Below are 23,704 nucleotides of genomic sequence, written 5' to 3'. Positions count from 1 at the left end.
TATTTTGTTGAATGGTAATGCTTTACTATTTTGCAACAAACCCTTCTGGAAACCATGACGTCAAGGAACAACAAAGGTGCATGCTATAAAAAGGTTAAGAACCAAATTTCCTCTCTACAAAAATGATGGTGATAAATGTGTAACTTGCTCAAAATGTTTGTCAGTGGTCACTGCCGAGGGGAGCCCAAGGACACGACAACTGAATGGAATGTGGTGTCCTAGACAGGATGCTGGAGCACAAAAAGGACATTAGGGGGAAAACTGAGGAAATATTAATAAACTATGGACTTAAATTAATACTAATGTATCAATATCAGTTCACTGATTGTGACAAGTATACAGCACCAATACAAGATGCTAATCATGGGGGAAAGTAGGTACATGTAATAAGGGGACTCTGCAATGTCCTCACAATTTTTCTGTAAATCTAAAAATATTCCAAACAAAATATATATATTTTTAAGTTTGTCAACATTTAGCCTCCACCATGGTGGACCAGAATGATACCATTAACCACACAAAAACCAGAAGACAACAAATTTCCTGAAAAAGCATCAGCATCTGTCTTTGAGGAAAACTGTTCAGGGTCTACGAGGTCACTCATGCAGCTGAAGAATGAGAGCGTGTAAAGTAGGACCTTTCCCTTCAATCAAAAGACAATGCTTCTGTATTGGTTCCGTGCATTTTCACTTCAAGTTTCCTTGTGCAAACACACATGGTGAAGTGACAGGTGCTTTTGTGCCTCCATTAGCCAAAAACAGAACTTGGCAGAGGTAAGTGAGGCCAGTTTGTTATCATTCTGATCAATACCTCGAAAAGAATATCAGTTGAGTTAATGTCAATAATGGTCTGATTTCTTTTTTTCCATCATCACAATAAAGCTTTTAGAAATTCATTCTGTGGAAGATTAAAACTTCCGGACTTATTACAAATATTACTATAAATTTCGTGAAATACAAAAGTAAAGCACTGTGATTAAAACTTATCATAATTTTTACTAAATTAAGCCATCTATGAAGCAGAAATACATGTGGAAATGGTGCTGGTGCATTTGATGGCATCCAGACAGGCTTTGATATTCTACCAAATGAAAGAGAAGCTGTTGTTATCAGAATTTCAAATGCATTCACACATATAATTACAGCATCTAAACATTTTTGTGGTGGTTACGTTTTCTCTGTGGCTTATCACATTCAGGTTTTGTAAACATTTGAACCTCTGAAGAACTACTTAGCAAATCGTCCTATGTTTGCTATAAACCTGCCCCCTAAGTTGGCATTACATTTTGCTCAAAATCTGTTGGAAAACTTTTATCAAATTTATAAAAATTGTCTTCATCTTTTGAAGCTGTTAGCAGATTGGAATTAATTGAAAAATAAGCCTGAAAACAGGAAGGCACTGATGAACTAAACAGATGAAATGCGAGCTCAAATGTTGCACAAATCCCAAAACTCCATAATTATGGTTTGGAATATCTCGACTTCCTATTTTTATTTGATTACATTTATGCTCTGAACCAAAATAAAATGAAATTGAAAAGGCCTACAATTTTGAAGCATCTCAATATGGGAAAGCTTATTCATAAGCGTCATAAATGGAAACAAACTTATCCTACAAGCTTATCTTGCAAAACTTAAGAAAGAAATCTGTCAAAGTGTTTGTCAGAAAAAGCTCTTCAAAGGGAGGCAGAAAACACAGAGCTTGTGACCATCAAGGGCAGAAATACTCATTCACATAAATAAGTATCAACACTTCTCAATACCAAAACTAAGTTGGGAATATCCTCCATTTATCAGAATTTGCTCTAAGCTTATTGCAGAGTTTTCTCTATGATTGTATGTCAGCAATTGGACAGGGAATGTTTTCTCCATTAAAAACATGATGACCTGCAGAGAAGAGTCAATTGCTCAATGTCAATAATGTCAAATTTAATAATCAAAATCTTCTAAAGAACATTATAAGCAACTTGATGGGGCAGAAAAAGCATAAAGACCACAATGAAAAAAAAGACAAATTCTTCAGGGAAGTACAAGATAAGAAACCAATTAAAGTACCTAAGTATTTTCCAAAAATAACTATTCTACTTACACAATTTTTTTAATCTTCACATAACTGGTCGCAACATTTTCTTTGCCTTAATGTATTTAAAATGTTTATGCATTTTAGAAATAACTTTTTTTAATGTGTTTGATAGAACTACGTCAGAGGATCACATGTAAAATAAAAACATAATTTGTCAGACAAAACAATATTCCAATAAGGTTACATAATCTTTAAAAATAATTTACTTATTTATTTATTTTCAGCTTAACAGTATTCATTGTTTTTTGCACCACACCCAGTACTCCATGCATCCGTGCCCTATCCAACACCCACCACGTGGCTCCCCCAACCTCCTACCACCCGCCGCTTCACACCCCTCAGATTGTTTTTCAGAGTCCATAGTCTCTCATGGTTCACCTCCCTTTCCAATTTCCCCCAACTCCCTTCTCCTCTCTAACTCCCCATGTCCTCCATGCTATTTTTTATGCTCCACAAATAAGTGAAACCATAAGATAATTGACTCTCTCTGCTTGACTTATTTCACTCAGCATAATCTCCTCCAGTCCCGGCCATGTTGCTACAAAAGTTGGGTCTTAATCCTTTCCGATGGAGGCATAATACTCCATAGTGTATATGGACTACATCTTCCTATCTATTCGTCCATTGAAGGGCATTTTGGTTCTTTCCACAGTTTGGCGACCATGGCCAATGCTGCTATAAACATTGGGGTACAGATGGCCCTTCTTTTCACTACATCTGTATCTTTGAGGTAAGTAACCAGTAGTGCAATTGCAGGACCATAGGGAAGTTCTATTTTTTAATTTCTTGAGGAATCTCCACACTGTTCTCCAAAGTGACTGCACCAACTTGCATTCCCACCAACAGCGGAAGAGGGTTCCCCTTTTTGCACATCCCCTCCAACACATGTTGTTTCCTGTCTTGCTAATTTTGGTCATTCTAACTGGTACAAGGTGACATCTCAATGCGGCTTTAATTTGAATCTCCCTGATGGCTAGTGATGATGAACATTTTTTCATGTGTCTGATAGCCATCTGTATGTCTTCATTGGAGAAGTGTCTGTCCATATCTTCTGCCCATTTTTTGATTTGATTATCTGTTTTGTGTATGTTGAGCTTGAAGAGTTCTTTATAGATCCTGGATATCAACCTTTTGTCTGTACTGTCATTTGCAAATATCTTCTCCCATTCCGTGGGTTGCCTCTTTGTTTTCTTGACTGTTTTCCTTTGAAAAATACTGGTGGAGTTTGATCAGAATGGCATTAAAAGTATAGATTGCACTAGGCAGTATAGACATTTTAGTAATGTTTATTCTTCCAATACAAGAGCATTGAAAGACACATTGGATCAGATGGACCTCATAGATATATCAGAGCATTCCATCCTAAAACAACAGAATACTAATTCTTCTCAAGTGCACATGGAACCTTCTCAAGAATAGACCACATACTGGGTCACAAATCAGGACTCAACCAATATCAAAAGACTGAGATTGTTCCCTGCATATTCTCAGATCACAATGCTTTGAAACTGGAGCTCAATCACAAGGAAAAGTTCAGAAGGGACTCAAACACCTTTAAGCTAAAGACCACCTTGCTTAAGAATGCTTGGATCAACCAGGAGTTCAAAGAAGAACTAAAACAATTCATGGAAACCAATGAGAATGAAGACACTTCAGTCCAAAACCTATGGGATACAGTGAAGGTGGTCCTAAGGGGAAATACATAGCCATCCAAGCCTCCCTCAAAAAAATTGAAAAATCCAGAATACACCAACTATCTCTACACCTTAAAGAACTGGAGAATCAGCAACAAATCAAACCAACTCCACACATAAGAAGGGAAATAATCAAGATTAGAGCAGAGATCAATGAGGTAGAAACCAGAGATACAGTAGAACGTATCAATAAAACTAGAAGCTGGTTTTTTTGAAAGAATCAATAAGATCGATAAACCATTGGCCACACTAATCCAAAAGAAAAGAAAGAAGGCCCACATTAATAGAATTATGAATGAAAAGGGAGAGATCACAATTAACACCAAGGAAGTAGAAACAATCATCAGAAGTTATTATCAACAGTTATACGCCAATACGCTAAGCAACCTAGATAAAATGGATGCATTCCTGGAAAACTATAAACTCCCAAAATTGAACCAGGAAGAAACTGACAACCTGAATAGACCGATATCTAGTAATGAGATTGAAGCAGTGATCAAAAACCTCCCATAAAACAAGAGCCCAGGACCTGATGGATTCCCTGGGGAATCCTACCAAACTTTCAGAGAAGAAATAACACCTATTCTCCTGAAGCTGTTTCAAAAAATTGAAGCAAAAGGAAAACTTCCACACTCTTTCTATGAAGCCAGCATTACCCTGATCCCCAAACCAGGCAAAGACCATACCAAAAAGGAGAATTTCAGACCAATATCACTGATGAATATGGATACTAAGATTCTCAGTAAGATCCTAGCAAACAGGATCCAACAGTACATTAAAAAGATTATCCACCATGACCAGGTGGGATTCATCCCTGGGCTACAAGGATGGTTCGACATTTGCAAATCAATCAATGTGATAGAACAAATCAATAAGAGAAGAACCACATGGTCCTCTCAATTGATGCAGAAAAAGCATTTGACAAAATCCAGCATCCGTTCCTGATTAAAATGCTTCAAAGTATAGGGATAGAAGGAACATTCCTGAACTTCATCAAATCTATTTATGAAAGACTCACAACAAATATCATCTTCAATGGAAAAAAGCTTGCAGCCTTCCTGTTGAGATCAGGAACACGACAAGGATGCCCACTCTCACCACTCTTGTTCTACAATAGTATTAGAAGTCCTGGCAACAGCAATCAGACAACAAAGACAAATAAAAGGTATCCATATTGGCAATGAAGAAGTCAAACTCTCTTCGCAGATGACATGATTCTTTATATGGAAAACCCCTAACATTCCACCCCCAAACTACTAGAACTCAAACAGTAATTCAGCAAGGTGGCACGATACAAAGTCAATGTACAGAAATCAGTGGCTTTCTTATATACTAACAATGAAAATACGGAAAGGGAAATTGGAGAATCGATTCCATTTACTAAAGCACCACGAACCATAAGATACCTGAAATAAACCTAACCAAAGAGGTAAAGGATCTGTATTTGAGGAACTACAGAACACTCATGAAAGAAATTGAAGAAGACACAAAAAGATGGAAGACCATTCCATGCTCTTGAATTGGAAGGTTACATAATTTTAAGTATATTAATTCCTCTCATTTTATTTGCAAGAAAATTCTGGGTTGGGGGATCAATTCTACAGCCACTCAACTTCCTATAACATTTTCTTCAACCTCCTCATATTCTAAGGATCCTTAGGTGGTCACCTTCCTCCAATAGTTTGCACAGTACCCAACAAGTAATACATAAATTTTCAATAAAGGAGACATTGTTCAGATCAACTATGTCATGGAAACACCTTCACCCCCTCCTGGATGTATTACAGTTCAATACTGATCTCTAATCAAAATCACAGCCTTCTGTATTTCCTGTCCAGAAACCAAACCCTACACATCAGTCAAGGGTCTCCCCAAAGCTGCCTCCTCCATGAAGCCTGCCCTGACTGTTCCAACCAGAAGAAATCTTCCCCTTCAGATCTCCTGCCACAATGAATCTGAAGCTCTGTGTACTGAGTGTTCTGCAGATGCTTACCTTCCCAGTTATCAGCCTCCATATCCCTTGCAGCACTAGAAATCTGACCCGATAGGATCCTGCATAAATGAAAGAGGACAGAGCCTAGGGAAGGAGGGCTCAGTGGGAACCGAAGCAGAACGGGTGGAGCTCTATGCTGGATCTGAGGCTGGCCAAGGAAGGCCGTAGTGAGGACGGAGCAGATGAACTTTGTTGGTCAGGGTCGGGAACAAGACTAACTGTGGGAAATCTGACAGCCAAGCTGAGAGGGGCCAATCCCTTCTGAACACTGAGAAAGCAGGGCATTCCAGAAAGCATGTCTGAACTCTACTGGCCAGAGTGTTCACTGAGGTTGCTAAAATCGGAACTCCAGCTGAATGGTTGAACTAATGTTGTGAATCCTGAATATATTTCCTCAATAATAAAGAAGGATGCATTTGTAACAGAGGAATATGTACGTTTATGTTTCTAAACATTATGATACACATGTGAGTCCTTAAGGCACAGATTAAATTGCAGGATTTTATGTAGGTCAACACAGATTTAAAATATTGTTGTTATGCAGACAACCTACAGCCAGCCTCTATAAAAGATAAAGATTTGCCTGTCTTTTAAAAAAATCTCCAAAAGACTTCTTAATATTGCACAGAATCATGAGTACCACTAAAGAATACATTTTTATCTACAAAAAGTAGCATATTCTGGGATATTAGTGCAACCTACCTCTTCACTCTGCAGCAAACCTATTTTTTTGAATTTGTATATAATAGGTATTGAAAAAACCTACTACTAATTATTGATTGGTTGGCATTTAATGCTAAATTATTACAGATATCACGGAAAGATAACTGTTTGGTGCCTAAGCTATATATAGTCACATTTTCTTCAACAGCTGAATCTTGACCTTACGCTGGAGTGTGGATGATACTATTGTAGATCATACCAGCCTGCTCTGGCCTTCTTAAAAACTTCTCTTGAGGGTTACAAGAGTTTGTTCTGAAAGATCATGTAATTAAATGAGAGAGTTTTTCCACAGCATCCTCGAACTAACTTAAAACTATTTGTACACATGGTAGTGTTTGTTGAGTTCCTGCACAAAAAGCATATCAAAGATTTTTTTAATCTACTTTTTTTAAAGAATCATTGATTTTTACCTATCTCCCTTCTTACCTTACCGTCAAACAAAAAGATAAATCGATATTGGTTTTCCAGTTTCTGTTTTACACAGTGCTGGATCGAAAAGACCAAACTAAAGTCAAATGAGCTATAGAGATTTCTTTACAAATTTTCTAGAATGCTTGAAAGTAAATGTTGTCGACATCATTAATTTGACATTTCAACAGTTAAGACTTTTTGAGAGACCCCTGGTCTCATTCGGTGGCATCTGGGGCATTTTTCCACAAGGGAGAAGCTTCCTGGGCTACACTTCATTGCTCATCAACTGTCCACTTCATTGCTTCCCCAGCACCCAGCAGGAAAGTTTAATTACTTTTTCATTTGATCTTCTCAACAACAGAAGTGTGATTTTCTGGAATGTAATTTTTAAAAAAAGGAGGTAGCCAAAAATCCTACTAAAACCTGACTTTCTCACTTTATACCAAGATCAGCTGCCCTGAAAACTAATCCACTGTTGAGTTCCCAGAGCCACAGCCCACTAAAAGAGCAAACTACCTTCAGATACGCTAACACTATCTCCTGAAGGAATCTGACCTCAACCCTTTCTGAGAGCTGAGAAAAGGAAAACTGGTCTCTTAATTGAGTCATCAATTTAACTCACCCCTTCATCACATTAAAAAAAAAGAAAAAGGAAAAAAAGGAATTTCAATGTGCTGTGTATTTACATTTATCTCAGTTCATATTTTTCATCCCAAACCTTTATTCCCCCCTAGTTTGCCGTTCTGGTTCCCGGTGGCATGAACTGACCTCCGCTCTCATCTGTGTGGATAACATCCACTCTGGGCAGTGCAACTGGTACAAAACCCAGACACAAAATGGAAATTAATGTTGAATGGCTGCTTTCAACCCAAATACTAAAGAAGGAGCCGTAATAGAGTTATTATAATAATTCATTTGAGTGGACAAGGAGAACCCATAAAGCTGTAGTATCTGTTTACCTCCATGAATAGTTTTTGTAGCATTTCCTTAAGACTCATAAAAAAAGCATTACAAATAATTTCAGTGACCATCTGTTGGGCTGGGGGCCAATGAGACAGATGCAAGCTCACACCTTGCCAGACTCCCATGGGTTCATCCAAGCATAAGCCCACACCCACTCTTGGCTAGACACCTACTTCTCACATGTATTTATAATAATATAATTGAATGTTCATGCTTATCTAAGTGGCATAATTTCTACAAAGATAATTTAGAACTATCATGTCTATTTGGAGGAACTTTCAAAATAAGCAGAGGGGAAAAGGGGCTAACACAGGAATAATAATTATTAAGACTAAAAAAACAATGACAATGATTTCAAAATGGCAGCAGTACCCCAGCCACCTAAAATTCAAGGATCTGGCACCAATGAAAATCCAAAAGAAGGCTGAAAAGCAAGAAAGAATGAAAAGCAGCCTCTGAGACACCCCTGCTCAGTACAGGAATAACCTATAGGTACAGGAATAATCCTGTAGGAGTTTGAAAACACCATTCTAAAATATGGGATCATGTGCTTTGTGTATCTTTGGCAGACAAGGTACCAAGGAAGAAAGGAAGAATGGAAAGGAATGAAATAAAACTTAGCAGCCTTACAGAAAGAACAGAAAATGTATACAGAAACCCAAAAAGCCAAGCTGAATGACCATCTTTGCAAACATGGCGTATCGCTATACTACAGCCCAAGATGAAAGCTTCACGATCATGACCATGAGTTAGCGAGGAAATCTTAAATTATTTTGAAATTATTAAAAGCAATGCATTGTATGTGTCCATACATTTACCAAAAGACATGGGGCAGGCTGCTCATTTTAGGAGTAATGGCCACAATGCAGAAATTTCCCAAATGACCATTAGTAGAGAAATGGGTCAACTGTCATATCTTCACACAAAGGGATACACTACAGCAATGGAAATGACAGATGTACAACTCCAAGCTCATGAATATATGGTTGGGGACAGGAGGGTAAATATACTGTTTGAGCCCCTCTATATAAATAAAAACAGTGAAAACAGCAACAACAACAGGCAAAGGATAATAACTAACCTGGTGGTGAGGACAACAAGGATTGGAAGGGAGCACTGCGGGCTTTTGCAGAGGTGGTACAATGTTCTGTTTCTTGATCTGGATGCTGACTATGGGAGTGTTCTGTCGGGGAAGATTCAGCAAGGTGTGTGCAGGTAAGCTCTGTGCACTGTGCTCCATCTGTCTTTGAAGAATACATTCACAAAATACACACATATCCTTGGTGAACTATCAGTTACTTATCTTCAGGGTAATTTCAGTCATGAATGCTTCACAACTCAGATTTCAGATAACCAGAGGCAACCCAAGGCAGAATTCTAGAGTACATGAAGTTCACTTTTGCTACCTTCTACGTCTTCAACATGCTCTTTCTGGATCTTTTCTATCTTTTCATACTGAACTCCCAACCCAATGTGGCCATGTCCCATACCATCACTTCTCATTTCCCTGACAGACTCTAATACGTGCACAAATCCGCGAGGGACCTTGTTAAAATACAGGTCCTTCCACATTTTATGATGGGGCTTAGGAGTCTGCAGTTCTAGAACCACTACCAGGTGCTGCCAATGCTGCAGTCTGAGGCTCTTGATCAGCAATGCCTGAGAAAAGATGGGATTTAAAAGCAGTGTCTGCTGATGAACTAAAAAATGCTTCATTCTAAGAATATGAGCATGGAACCACTGGCTTTCTTAGGGCTGAATTTTAAGACCTCTATCTGGTGGAACACATCCGGGCTTCCCTAAGCCTCTCAAATTGCATCGTTGGTAGCAACTACCAACTCAGGAACCAAAACTAGTGATAGGAAATGGTAAAGAAAGAACGTGTCCCTACTCTAAGGAATTTCCTACTGTTTCTCATTAAAACTTCAGCCTTTGGACTTCTTGGCATAATGTCTTTCTCACAGCATTTGCAGGAGGGAGGGTGGGGATGAGGGAGAAGGAGGAGAAGGAAGAAAGAAGTGAGCAAGCAAGCGATGGTTTGCTCAGGCAAGGGCTGCAGTGTGCAATGCTGGTGGCTTCAATCCAAAATGCCTCTTCTGTCAGCTGCTCAGTTCAGACTTAGAGATACTGAGATAAAGAGTGGGACTGCAGGGTAAGGAGGGAGGGGTTGAGACGAGCTTTAAAAATAAGCCCATTTGTGGGTAGCTGGGTGGTTCAGGTGATTAAGTGTATGACTCTTACTTTCAGCTCAGGTCAGGATCTCAGAATCTTGGGATTGAGCCCCACATCAGGCTCCCCACATAGCACAGAGTCTACTTCTCACCCTCACCTCTCTCTGTCCCTCCTCTCGATCGTGCATATACTCTCTCCCACTCTCTCTAAAATGGATGAATAAATCTTTTTTTAAAAAAAAAGGAAGAAATAAAAAATAAGCTCATTTCTTCAGGGCCCATCTCAGAGCCATAAATACATGGAGGGCAAGCCTTTTCTTGGCCGATAGAAAAATGATAGTAACATTAAAGTTGCCACAGAAATGTGGTATATTGTTTTGGAGTGTTTCAGCATTTGAAAGGGGGTACAAGAGATGTACAGGGATCTTTCTAGATTCTGATAAATAACTGAAAGTTTTTTGGTACATATTTTATAGCCTAGAAGCATTTAAAAATGCTCTTTGATCTTTTCAAAACTGATTCCCAAGACTCAGGTAATCTCAAAAACTGAGAATATCTGAAAAAGTTTCTTAGTGGCTGTGGTTCATCTTATGTGTCGACTTGGTGAGGCTACTGTACTCAAGTATTCGTCATACATGTCCAGATATTGCTGTGAAGGTATTTTGTAAATCAGAGTAGCATTTAAATCAGTAGACTCTATGTAAAGTACATTACCCTCCATAATGTGGGAACGGCTCACTCCATTACCTGAAGACAGTAAGATAAAGACTGACCTCCACCAAGGAAGAAGGCATTCTGCCAGCAGACTGCCATCACACTCCGGGGCAACACTGACTCTTCCCTGGTCTCCAGCCTCCTGGTCTACCCCCCTGCAGAGCTGGGACTCATCTGCCTCCACAATCAATGAGCCAACTCCTTAAAGTATTTTTTTTTCCACACACACACACACACACACACACACACACACACACACACACTTTATTGTTTCTGTTTCTCTAGGGAACCCTAAATAACATGGTGATTTGAATCATTGCACTTTGGTGCTAAAAACACACACAAAAATTTACCAGCTTCACAGCATATGCAAGCTAGCACTGCCTAAAAGAGTTTAAAAAAGATTATTCAACTTACTCAGTTGAATAAATTGAATTCAATAAGAACTGAATTACTTTTCAGTTGCTGAGCAAGAACTTTAAGTGTCATTGGGCAGAGTAGGTCACTTTTTAAGGCCTAAATGCTCAACTAGCTAAGAATATTTTTAATTGTTGCCAGGGCTCATTAGGAGTGTAACAACCTGTCTGAAAGATATGCAGACTTTTGCGGACTGCCAGATTTTCACTGGCCTAGAGACAGATTATTCACTGTAATCTATTAGCCGCAAGGTGATGCATTATCCCTTCACCAGTACAAAGACTCCAAATCTACATACACGGAACCAACCTCACTTAAGATCCTGGCTTTGTGCCTTGCTCTAGTCCCTCATGAATCCATACTCAAGACCAGGACTGCTCTGCCACAATTGTGTTCCTAGAGCATTATTTAGCTCATAGGTGAGTGATGCTTAAGTAGAACTTGTACTTCCCAACATATTAATGCAGTGCCTCCACCTCCCACCCAGTAACAGCCACCAAATGCACATCCATTCCCAAAGCTGAAGCAGCAGACAGCAGGTCACAGTGTGGGACACAACATCCACTTGATATGGGGCCTTCCTTTTGGCACAGGCTGTCCACGTGCTTTGTCTTGGTTCTCTCAGAGCTTTATGCATTTTGTCCTTCGCCCCATAACTCAGCAGCCACAACCTACACACCTTCCTCATCAAGCTTCCTTCGTCTTCAAAAAAATTAACTACAAAATCCTGTATTTTTATTTTTTTAAAACTATCTATAAGGATTCCTAGACTATTATATTTCTGTGTCTATTAAGACTCTAACATGACTTTTTTTTATTGTCCTAGTACCTTATTAGGATTGTTACTGTTTTTTTGAGTGCTCTGATTACAAAGGTGTACAATACTGAGTGGTCAGCCCCATCCCTTTTTTTTTTTTTTTTCATATGTCCTGTGTGTTTGCAGAATATTATGTTTTTCGGGAATGCATGCACCATGTCCGAGCAAGAATGCCTGCACTGTAATTCATTTGTTAACATCCCGAAGGGAACACTATCTGTCAGACGGAGGTATGTGCTGTGCCATGTATCCCTGAGGAAGGAAAGAAAAAGTATTTTGCATCACAAACACTAACACTGGTTTATAACACTTCTGTCAGAAAACATGACATATGAATGTCCTCAAACATGGATATTCTAAGCAAATGTCCGGTGACTCTTCTGGAATTCGTCCAGTCCAGCCCAGAACAGACTGAGACTCTGGTCTGTGGAGGCAAGAATTTCTAAGTGGCTGACACCGCTGACAGCAGGCGACACTTTCACCCTGGCACGTGGGTTTTTGAATGAATAACTCACTTGTGTTTTTTGCTTTATATCCAGACATTTAAAAAACATTCTTGATCGAAGACATCACTATAACAAAACAGCCACTTGAACACACTCCATAATTTTATAATTGTAAATAATCACAATGGGGTTTCATGGTTGAACCTTCTCATAAAATGTCCCAAAACTAAATTCCAAAAAATTCAAATTGAAGGGAGTGTTTGCCCTTGATATGTGTGTCTGTATATAGGGAAGGTGCCCTTAAAATGTGTCATCTCAGGGTGCCTGGGTGACTCATTCAGTTAAGTGTCTGCCTTTGGCTCAGGTCATGATCTCAGGGTCCTGGGACAGAGCCCTGAATCCACATCAGGCTTTCTGCTCAGTAGGGAGTCTGCCTCTCCAGCAACCTCGCCCCTCCCCCCTGTTCATGCTCTTTCTCTCAAAATAAACAAAATCTTTTAAATGAATAAATAATAGAATGTGTCATTATCTCAAGGGTTTCTTCTTGCTCACCCACAAACAGCAAGTAAGGGTACATTAAAGGGGCAAAGCTTGAAAGAACCTGTACTTGGGACAGCTCAAAAACAAAAGACAAAAGCTAAGACATAGAACTTTGGTACCTTCTCAATTTCTCATCTCTAAAAAAAATTTCCTATTTCTTTTAAGTTTTTTTCTTGTGGTGAGAAACATACAGGAACTCTACCTTCTTTTAATTATTTATTTATTTATTTGTAAGGATTTGATTCATTTATTTGACAGACAGAGATCACAAGCAGCCAGAGAGAGAGAGGAGGAAGTAGGCTCTCCACGGAGCAGAGAGCCCAATTCGGGGCTCAAATCCAGAACTCTGGGATCATGACCTGAGACAAAGGCAGAGGCTTTAACCCACTGAGCCACCCAGGCACCCCGGAAATCTACCTTCTTCACAAAACTTTTACAGGACACTACTGTTGACACATTATTGTAAAGCAAATCTCCTTCCATCCCAAATGACTGAGACGCTATACCCATCAAACAACAACTCCCCATTCTCCCCTCACCTTGCCCCTACACATACCTTTCTACTTCTCCTTCCAAGAGTTTGACTACTAAGGATACTTCATATAAATAGAATCATGCGTTACTAGTCCTTCTGTGATTAGCTTATTTCACTTAGTGTAATTCTTCAAGGCTTATCTATGATGCCTATTGTAGGAATTCCTTATTTCTTAAAGCTGAATGATATGCTATTGTAGGTATCAAAATCCAATCATCTGTCAATGGGTGCTTAGATTGCTTCCACCTCTTGGCTACAGTAAAGAATGCTACAATGACCATAGGAGTTTCTGTAAGCCAGGAGTCATCCACATGATTCCAAGTGTGTGCAAATTAGCTTGTATTTTATTTCATCAAAATTAAAACAATAACGTACGGTATTCTAAGATTCCCAAATATACGTGTAAAGACCCCAAAAGGTCTGTAGCCCCTGATCTGAGAACCACTCAGAAATGTGCATAGACTGGGGTATACACCAGGAGGTATAGTTTCATTGATTATACTGTAATCCCAGGTCCTTCAGGTATCAACTCCCATCTACTTAAGAAACTGAGACAATACACTCATTGGAGGTCAGGGTCAAGTCTACAAAGTCTCTCTAGTGCCTAGGATGCTGGCAGGCACATTGGGTGCATGAGAGAAAGAACTGAAGGAACATGTCCAAACTACTGCATCTATAGATCTTTTTATAAGACATACAAAGCCCTTAAAGGTTAAAATTCACTGTGCTCCTTTTATAACGGCTCTGACAAAACGCAATTATAATTTGGGAAATCCCAAATATTTACAAGCTGAAGCAATGGAATTCCTATAAGGGCAGGAACTAATAAGGAGATCATGTGTCATACATATATTCCCCCGTGACAACTTTCCTCTGGAATATAGTGTTTGCTTTCTATTTTACAACCTGACATAAGACTAATATCCTCAGAGAGAAGGAGCCTGAATATCCATGATGAGGGATCTGTTCCCATCTCTCCCGTCCAACTACATACTGCAATGGGGAGCTGCCCAAGCTTTAACAAGTTACCCATGAAGCAAGAATGTATACTCTATACACCATTTTAGAAGGGAAAAAAAACCCAGGCTTTGGAATCTCTTTCTCATCCCCGACAGGGTCCCATTTCTGGCAGCCTCCAAACCTCCATTCAAGGCAGATCAGCCTGATTCAGCTACTTCCGTTTTCCAAATGAAGTTAAGATTATGTAACCCAGACAGAAATGAAGAAACAGGCAAAAACGTCTCCATTCTCAAAGTGACAGGAGTAGTAGGACCATGAGTTTGATCAGTGATTTAGGAGAGGAGTCAATCAAAACTTCAGGTTAAAAGACAGTTAAGAGAACAGTCTGTGGTTCCTGGGATGCAGTCTTCCCAGGATACCCCACTTTAAGCTTCTTTCTTTGTGTCCACACCATAAGGGCAGGATAAATCATCTCTTATCAAGAACTTGACAACAAAACACTGAACCTCACAGTTTGAGCAGGGCCCCTAACAATCCAGCCAGACAGATAATCCTCCAAGGATGGAATGGCCAGAACTTGTTTCTGGGGCCAGGAGGCCAAAAGGAAATCATTACTTTGAGATAAAATTCAAAAAGCAAAACCAGGAGGGACCACAAACAAGTAGAGCTCATAAAAACCAAGCCATGTACAGACCACTGCAGAGCCCAGGAGCAAGGCTCATAAGGTCCAAGGCACAGCTGTGGTCTTCTCAACAGACTGGCTGCTTCTACTCAGCAGTGGGGTAATGACACACAGAATTATAGTAGAGAATACACTCCAGAGGAAAAAAGGAAAAGCAGCAGACCAACAACAGTTAGAAGATATGTATCTATAAAGACCCCACTTCTGAACCCAGAAAAAGCAGAGAATTCTGGAATGAATGTTGTTAGAACACTGAGAGATCCCAAAGCCAGAGGCAGAGGTAAATATCACACATTGGCAAATACATGCTTAATCCTCTTCCAGGACCGGGGGTCCAACTCACTGCTGTGCCTCAAGGCTGGAACAAGTCTGTACCTCCTTGGATGAACACCAGATAATGTTCCTGCCACTTGAGTATCTTCAAATACTACAAACACCATCCAAAGCATCAAGATGCTCACACTCTGAGGATACTCAAGAGCTAAAATCAAGTAGAGCAGAGCTGATTTGCCTCCCCCATCTCAAGGTGGCTCATGGCAATGAACTCATTCAGTGGAAAGAGACGGGAAACTGAGGCACTATCCAGTCTGTCCATCTGTCTGTTGACCTCTGTCTTTCCCTTCCCCTCACCCTTCCTGCTCCACGTCTCCAGACCTCTGAGTTTGTTTCTCTGCCTCTATCTGCCTTCTGCCTTCCCATCTAAGGAAGCACATCATGGAAGAGAAGGGGGTTCGTGAAGCAACCTGTGTTATTAGGGAAATAACCCGTGTTAGGGAAATAACCCATATTATTAGGGGAAAAGGCGATCAGACTGGAAAGGGCGAACGTGGAACCTGAGAGGGGAAATGTAAAAGAAACCCTGACCAGTGTGGAAACTATCCTTCTGCTTACTTGGAGCTACTTGTTTTAAATATGTGCTGCTTAAGTGGGATTGGTGTTCAGCCACTGAGTTTTTTCTCCTGATTTTTATAATCATCGCTACAGTTACACGAATATGCTGAAGTACACCGTTTTTGACAACCCATACACTGCTCACAAGTGGGTAGTTTTGGTTCTTCTCAGTTAAATTCAGTTTCTCCATGATCAACAGAAAAGCCCCCCCTTCAACTGTGTATGGGGCTGGGGGGAAGAGATCAGAAACCAAAAGAAACAGCTGAGTCGAGGGGATAGATTTTGGTGTCTGAACAACGGTGGCAGCCTAGCCCTGCCTGGCAGGTCACCAATCACACCAACGCCTGTTACCTTACAAGCACCAGCCTGGGTCTGTCCCTGATCTGGCCACTGTGGCCATACCTGTGTCCACACACAAATCCAGGGTGGCACTCGTGCCAGCCGATCCTTGTGATTCTGTTTGTGAAAAATATGCGGTTCTAACTTGAATTATCGAAGTGAAATCAATTCATACATAATACTTACAACTGCAAAAGATGGAGTTCAGAAAACTCTGAAAAACTTCAGGTCCAACTAGAGGTGAGAGTCTTGCCATCCCACTACCCCGGTAAAATATTTATACACACACACACATACACACACACACACACACAAAATTTCCCTCCTTTCTTGTCAAACTTGGAACACGTTGACCAGGTCACAGCAGAACATTTAAAAAAAAAAAAAAAGAAGAATCAACAAAAGAAAATACACACACCATAAACTGCACTCTCAGTATATGAGTCAAGGAATCCAAGAACATCAGTTTATTCTGTTCATTTTGCAAACATTTACTGAACACCTTTATTAAGTATCTACTAGGTACAAAACTCCCTTTCATAACACCCTGGCACAAAAAATTGGCCAGACTAGGTTATTACAAGTCTGTTCTCTCTGACCCAACATTTTCTCCCCACTTCATGGAGTGTTCTTGGCCTTGCACAATCTTCCTTCCTGAATTCTCTTCTATAACCCCATTGCCTTGCCCACTGTGGTTTCACCTGTTGGCTGACCTAATTCCAGGTCACCAGGAAGTGGTGATGGCCATCCTGCCCCGGCAGAAGATTTACACCTCCCTAGCTCAGGCTAACAGTCGCTTGACCACTGAAGACATTCCCCTTTAGGGGAAGGAGTCTTTCAATCTACAAAAAAACCAACTGAAGAGTCAGTTGACACACATCCCAGAGACCATTTTCATCCTTTTACAGTGCAACCTTATTTCTTCTCTAAGACCACAATATTGATGACTAGGGAGTTTAACCCAAACCTGTTTAATATTTTTAAACCAGAAGTTTGATCGGTGTTACAACTAGAAATTCTGTCAACACTACGACATTTTGCCTTATAGGAGCCAAACATTCTAATACCTGATAACTAATCTTCTCAACCTGGACATGAAAACGCGCTGGATAAGCACTGGACAAGAAGCCACCAGGGGTGCCAGATGAGAAAAAAAGCCACTCGATGAAATGGCACACGTTCCTAGAGAAACAATTTCCCCACTGGAGGAAAACGTGATACTTTATGCTAAAATAAGCCCCAATATATCATGGAGTTAAAATGAACAAACATATGAACTTTTTAAAAATAAAAACTCAAGGCTTCAAAGCAGCTCCTGGTTACTATTGGGCTATGTTCGCTATATATGGAATTTCCTGCAAATAACCCTCTTATCTTTAAATGTTCTTTGATGAAATTTTTGAGAAATGTTTCACCCACATATAAACTTCTTGAAGGCATGAACTACATCTCATCCTTCTCTTTGTCCCCAGGGACCTAGGGCAGGACCTACGGCAGTGTCCGGCACCAAATAAGCACTCACTAACGTCTGCAGAATTAATTTGGCTGAAATAATGCCAACAGCATTATCGATAATAAATGATTTTTACCGCATTCAGATGAGAGGAAGGGAAGGTGAACAGCTGTAGGAGGAAGTGGAATAGAAGCAACTGAATTTACCAAAAACAGTTACTGGCTGCCATGGTAACAATCAGATGAAGCAACTCAGTTTAGTTCTTTTCCACTTGAATAAGCACAGGAAGGAAAATATTATACTTGTTAATCTCCAATCACAAGGGGGTGTGGCTTAAAATACAAGTCTACCAGGTGACACTGGTGCCCATTAAATTTAATAACCTTTGAAGAGTTTGGAAAGGCATCATGATAATAACAAGATCACCAGTAATACTAAAACCTGGTTTCTATACTGATACTTAGAAGACCATCCTAATCATTTCAAGGTTAAGTGTCAAATATTTGCTGCTGAGACTTAACAACTGTGAAAAGTAGATAGGTGTGTAGGTTCGTGTGTAAAACATCGCGTGGGTTCACCTTCCCTGATTCTTAAAATTGTTGCCTTTTGTAATTAGTTGGACCTAAACCAAGTTACAGATAAAAGATAATTCCAAGAATATAGTTTGTAGCGATGCTTACAACTTCCCCAGTGGAGAAATTGTATTTTAACTCATTTGTAAATAATAGAAAAGGTGAGTATCACACCCACTTTCTCTCCACCATCCTTCTCATACTTGCAGTGAGTCCTTCTCCATGCCCTACTCTCCAAACAGGAGGGAGGAGCTGGGAGGAGGAGGAGGTGGGACTCCCAAGCCAGCAGGTTCAAGCTGTGATGGGTGAGCAAGACCACTGATCCTCCCAGGACTGTGTGGTTTTGAGTTTTATGTCTAAGATATGCAAGCTGCCTTTCAACCATAATCCAAACAGAGAGCAGGAATACATTATACAGCATTAACATGTTTAGAGTGTCTGAGGAAGAAGTGAATACAGCAGTTCAAGACACACCATGACAGGAAGGAAAGCACAGATGCAAATTACTCTTGCATAAAACCTAAGCATCTTTCCACGCCTGGCCCTGCAGGCATTTCCTTTCCCCCTAAGAATTTAGTAACTTGATATCATTTCTGTCAGAGCCATAGAGAATTTATTATATAACTTCATCAGTTTATTCCATTGTATAAAAGACAGTTTTTCAGTTCAACAACATATGGGATCAAATCCCTGCTCTTTCATTAATCAGTCAAGTTCCTTAATGTTTTACAGGTCTATACTTCTGGGTCTATAAATTTCTCCAATTAGAAATGAGAAAATCCACATCCCGGGGTTGTTGCAAAAATTAAATGAACGAATTCTGTAAAATGCCTAATACATGGTAGGTATCAGTGAGTATGTAAGTCCAACCAACACAAATGCCCAACATGTTTCGTCTTCTATGTTGTAGGAAAACAACAAATACAAGAACTACTACATCTCAGGGACATCAATTTGACAATCCGCAGCTCACAGCTCTGGGGTCCAGCGGGGGGAGGGGGGCTTACTAGAAGGTGCGATGAGATCTGGAGAGCGCTGCTAAACTCTGTCTGGGAACAAACTCTTGATGTTGCGGATTTCACTGCGGCCCTGGTAATTAATAAAGTGACTATTGCAAGGCTCAGAAGTGAGCAAGCCAAACTTTCTCCCCAAACCCTGACTCTGAACGCACTCTCTTTCTTCAACTCTAGGGGATTTCCCCCTCGGAATAGCTGGATGGAGAAAAGCAACTCAGAAAGAGCTGGGTCCGGTAGGTCTGCTCACTCTGCGGGTTAAGAGGGAAACGCCAGCGCACCTGTGAGGGCAGGTAACACCCTCCTCACCTCCCGCCCGCCCACCCACACACGCACCTGGGGATGAATTTGGCCTCCTCTCCAAGTCGCGCCTGGAAGTCCTGCCAAGCCTGGCCGGCGCTCTCCCGACCCCAGGGGGCTGCCAGCGCGTCCCCGTCGCCCTCGTCCTCTTGGCTGTCCTCGGGGTCGGGTCCCACCTGGGCTGAGGCGGACGCGGGTTCCCAGGGAGCCCAGCCTCGGTGCCGCCCCCCGCGGCAGGACCCACGGAAGCCGCGCGAGAACTCCTGGAAGGTGACGGCGCCGTCGCGGTCAGCGTCTAGCCGCTGGAACACGGCCTCGGCGTCGGCCGGCCGCACACGCAGCTCCGCGCATAGCGCGCCGAACTCCTCGCGCTCCAGACGCCCCGAGCGGTTCGCGACGCAGGCAGCGAAGAGCGAGCGCAGGTGGGCCAGCTCCTCCCGGTCCCCGTGCGCCTCCATCCCGCCCGGCGAGGGTAGCCCAGCCGGCGCCGGGACGCGACCAAGCGCGCGGCCCGCCCGGGCAGCTATGATGGCGGGAAGTCCGGGGCCACCTGCTGCCGCCGGGAGCCAGGGCATGTCAGCATCTTCCCGCTGGTTGGGCCGCTTGCAGGACTGTCCGGGCGGGGGCGGGGAGCGCCTGTGCGGGCCGGGGGCGGGGCGCTCCAGCGCTGGTCCCGCACCCAGCCGTTTCCGGCGGAGAGCGGGACTCCGCACACAGCAGAGCCCCAGCCTCTGGAGATTGAGATTGAGCGCCCGCGGAGCGGCTCTCACATTTTCCGATGGGCGCCGCTCCGCCCAGCCAGGTAGGAGGGCCGCCTGGCTCGGGCTCCCACACCTCCGGAGTCGCTGTCCCTTCTGTGCCAGGCTCCAGCCTGTGGAGCACGGGTGGGGCCTCTTGGATTTGGGACACCGGGCCAGAACCAGGCTGCAGCAGTCTTTGCCAGGGTCTTTGGAGTAAAACACTGGTTGCTCAGGTAAAGCCAAGAGCTAGCAGGAGTGTGCAAAGCTACCTGGACAAAAAGAGCAAAGGAAGATAGGGGTAGGACTCCAAGTTGGTTAACGTTATGCGTTATTTCAGTCTCTTGTAATTCCGAACACAGGTAAACGTCTGCATTAACAAGTTTTTTTTTTTTTCAAACTAATCTACGAAATTTACCAGAACACCCCATTTTCTGATTTTACTGGCTTTCCTTAATGCATGTCCTCCCAAGGTGAAGTTCCAACTGGTTAATACACATCAGAAATCACATAGATCATCCAGATCCCTGCATCCGAATAATTTTTCTCAGTCCTAGTCTCCACAACCTGAGAAAGAATTAGTAATCAAAATTCTTTGGCAGGGATGCCTGGGTGGCTCAGTTGGTTGGACGACTGCCTTTCGCTCAGGTCATGATCCCGGAGTCCTGGGATCGGGTCCCGCATCGGGCTCCCAGCTCCATGCGGAGTCTGCTTCTCCCTCTGACCTTCTCCTTGCTCATGCTCTCTCTCAAATAAATAAAATCTTAAAAAAAAAAAAAATCCTTTGGCAGGCAGCGATAGTTAAAAACTAGGGGGTTTTTGTTTTTGTTTTGTTTTGTTTTAGATAAATCTTAGGGAAATCTTAGGTCCAAGTGCATGTTACCCTTTGATTTTAAACTTATTTCAGCAGTGCTGTTGGTTCTTTAATACTGACTACTTAATGGGTACAAGATCTTAAAAATTCAATCATTTTGATCTTTCTTTTTTTCAATCTTACCCTGTTTCCAAGAGACGCTCCTCACTCTGTCATGTGACTTATGCATATGTTCCCTCCAGTGACTCTAATAGCCTGTGAAAATGCATTTGGGTTATTTTTACTTTATTTACATTATCCATTCCCTCCACGCTTTAGACTTTATGTACAGCCATTTCTTTTAGTTATGGCTCTGTATTTCCATTTTTATCTCATTCTGGATTTTCTTCGTTGCTTATTACTTTTTTTTTATTATGATTAAAATATAGTAAGGGATTTGACAGACATCCCTCCAGGCTGGTGTTCTTAAACACAAGACTAAGTGCTAACCATCTGAGGAACTGTTAATTCTTGAATAGTACAATAAACAGAGTCAATGCTCAGCATCTATCAAGCCATAAATATGACTGATAATTATCATCTATAAATTTAACTGGTAAATTATGAGAGGCATTCCATTAGAGGCCCTGATCTTAGCAGTCTAATTACTAAGTGAATATAGTTCCATTAACGTGGACAGCTAACAAATCAAAATGAATTTTATCATTATTGCAATATAAGTTATTATTGATTTTGAGTTTATGTGCTTTCCTATTTATTCTAAAGATTGATTTTTCCATATAAGGGAAGGAGTGGCTAGCTGGATGATGCCCTTAAAGCTTCAGAAATAGACTTGTTAAACTAAACCTTTGAAGTATTATTATCATTATACTGTTAGTAATTATTAAATATCTGTAGTTTCCAAAATAGAAGAGTTAATTTTTTAACTGCTTAGACAGAAGTGCCTTTTTCAAGACTGCTCCTGCAACTTCATTCCTGAATTCACTTTGACCATTGCCCTCAGTTTCTAAATTCTTGTATTTTTTGACCTGCTTTGCCCTTTCACTGAGTTTCTTTACTGAAAAGTCATCAAGAAATACAGATACTTGCAAATGTCTTGTGTACACATCTTTTCATTTCCTGTGGTAATGATCTACTCCAAACCCAGTCTAAGTGATCTACCACTGCATAACAACACAACAATCACTTAGTGATTTAAAACAACAACCATTTCATTTGTTCATAATTTCATGGTCATTAACTCGGGCAGGGTTGGGGAAGTAGTTTTTCTGCAGGCTTGCCTAAGGTTATATAGTCATAGTGGTTTCACTGTGGCTGCATGGTGTTAGAAGGCCTCACTCATATCTGGAAGTTGGTGTTGGTTGTTAGGGGGACCATATGTCTTCAAAAGGCTAGCATGGGCTTTGTTACATCGGGGCAATGTTCCAAAAGGCTAAATCCCAATGCACAAATGCTTTTCAAGCCTCAGCTTAGGTCACAGTTGCTGGAATTCCATTGATCAAGGCAAGCCAACATGGCCAGCAAAGCCAACATGGCCAACAAGGCAAGCCAACATACCCTCAATGTGGGAAGGGACTATACAAGATCACAGAGAGAAGGACTTGTCCTTTATTAGGGGCCCTTACTGTAACACTGTATCATACTTAAAGTACTGGGATAGTCTCTAAGACATTCTCTTAGGTTCCTGTCCTGCCGACCTTTTTCATTGAACAGTCCACCATTGAACCACCATTGAACAGTCCTTTTAATAACCAATTATTCTGTCACCTAGAGCTCAGTTATTCTCAATCTGTGATAATTTTGTTACCCAGGAGACATCTGGCAATGTTTGGAGACATTATCGGTTGTCACAATTTGTCAAGGGAAAGATGCTACTAACATCTAGTAGGTAGAGACCAAAGCATCTTGTCAATACAGGACTAGCTTCCATGACAAAGAGTTATCTGCCCAAAAATGTCAATAATGGTTAAGAAAACCTACATCCTAGCTCATAAATTCCCAGAGGTTCCCCTAATAAAAAGAGAACCAAGGGTTAACTCTTCATCTGGACATTCAGAGTCCTCTGGTCCCACTTCATATACCCAATTTCTCTCCCTTTAGATCCCATCAGCGCTCCTACTATCCCCTTGATTATGTAATTAGCATAATAGCTCCTTATTATTGTCACAAAATGTGTATATCAAACTTAATTTTCCCCTCCTCTGTCTAACTAAACCATTTCCCAGCCTTCGTGGAAGAGTTGGATCCTTCTGTTCCTACCAACGTTTCCGCAATTTTATTGTGACCTGTCACAAAGATGTTACTTAGTATGAATTATGTCAGCTCAAGTAAACAAGCCACAGGAATGCTCTTTTTTTTTTATGGTTTTACTTTTCATGTTAAAGTTCTATTCTGTCTGGAATTTGGTTCATGTCCGGTATGAGTTGTAGAATTAACT

General features: G+C 41.2%; 2 pseudogenes across 2 annotated transcripts in view; both read right to left on the bottom strand.

Annotated features, from left to right (window-relative positions):
• Nucleotides 1–20,420, bottom strand: part of LOC309846375 (ras and EF-hand domain-containing protein-like) — a 45,183-nt pseudogene extending 24,763 nt beyond the window's left edge. The window contains exon 1 of the transcript XR_014316557.1: nucleotides 19,753–20,420. The product of XR_014316557.1 is annotated as a ras and EF-hand domain-containing protein-like (transcript). The remainder of the gene's footprint in view (nucleotides 1–19,752) is intronic.
• LOC309846291 (spermatogenesis-associated protein 31D1-like) overlaps nucleotides 1–23,704 on the bottom strand; it is a 911,407-nt pseudogene that overhangs the window by 63,719 nt on the left and 823,984 nt on the right. The window lies entirely within an intron of this gene.

This window comes from Mustela nivalis (assembly GCF_964662115.1).
Source record: "Mustela nivalis genome assembly, chromosome: 13".
In the NCBI taxonomy this organism is placed as follows: domain Eukaryota; kingdom Metazoa; phylum Chordata; class Mammalia; order Carnivora; family Mustelidae; genus Mustela; species Mustela nivalis.
This window is presented reverse-complemented; position numbering and strand designations above follow the sequence as displayed.